Source organism: Acomys russatus, chromosome X (assembly GCF_903995435.1).
Source record: "Acomys russatus chromosome X, mAcoRus1.1, whole genome shotgun sequence".
NCBI classification, from domain to species: domain Eukaryota; kingdom Metazoa; phylum Chordata; class Mammalia; order Rodentia; family Muridae; genus Acomys; species Acomys russatus.
In genome coordinates this window covers 123075162-123075666 of record NC_067169.1, presented here as the reverse complement: position 1 = coordinate 123075666, position 505 = coordinate 123075162, and positions in this window count along the sequence as shown.

Sequence of the window (505 nt, the reverse complement as noted above, 5' to 3'; positions counted from 1 at the left end):
TCCCTGAAAGACCCTAACCTAGCGTCTTGGATAGGCAGGGGTTCGAAAAGGAGCTCGAGGTTATCGGGGTTCTGCCGAAAGGGTGTGGAGACATTCAAACACATGACCAGGGCGCGGCCTGGACCCAATTGTATATGAGTGCCCATCACTGGTCAGTACCCTCAAAGGCCAAGCAGAGGCGGGGCAATCTGGTTCCCAGCTTGGATCCTCTCCCCGCTTCCCAGCCCGGGGATCCCGAAAATACTCCTATCAACGATTCCCAATCCAAGCCTCCAGGGCAGCGGGTATCCCCGATGGTAAGGTTGGGGTCACTCTAGTCTCGGGGATTCCGGGACTGCGGAACTCCTGGAGAGGACCCCCGAGGGGTCCCTATCGCGCGCCTGGCTCTGTGGCTGGGTTCAGATGAAACAAGGAGCGAGGGTGTGGTGAGGCGGGGCCTGCTGCGGGGGAGGTGATCTCACTCCTCCTCCTCCTTCTCTCCCCCCCCACGCCTCCCCTCCGCGCA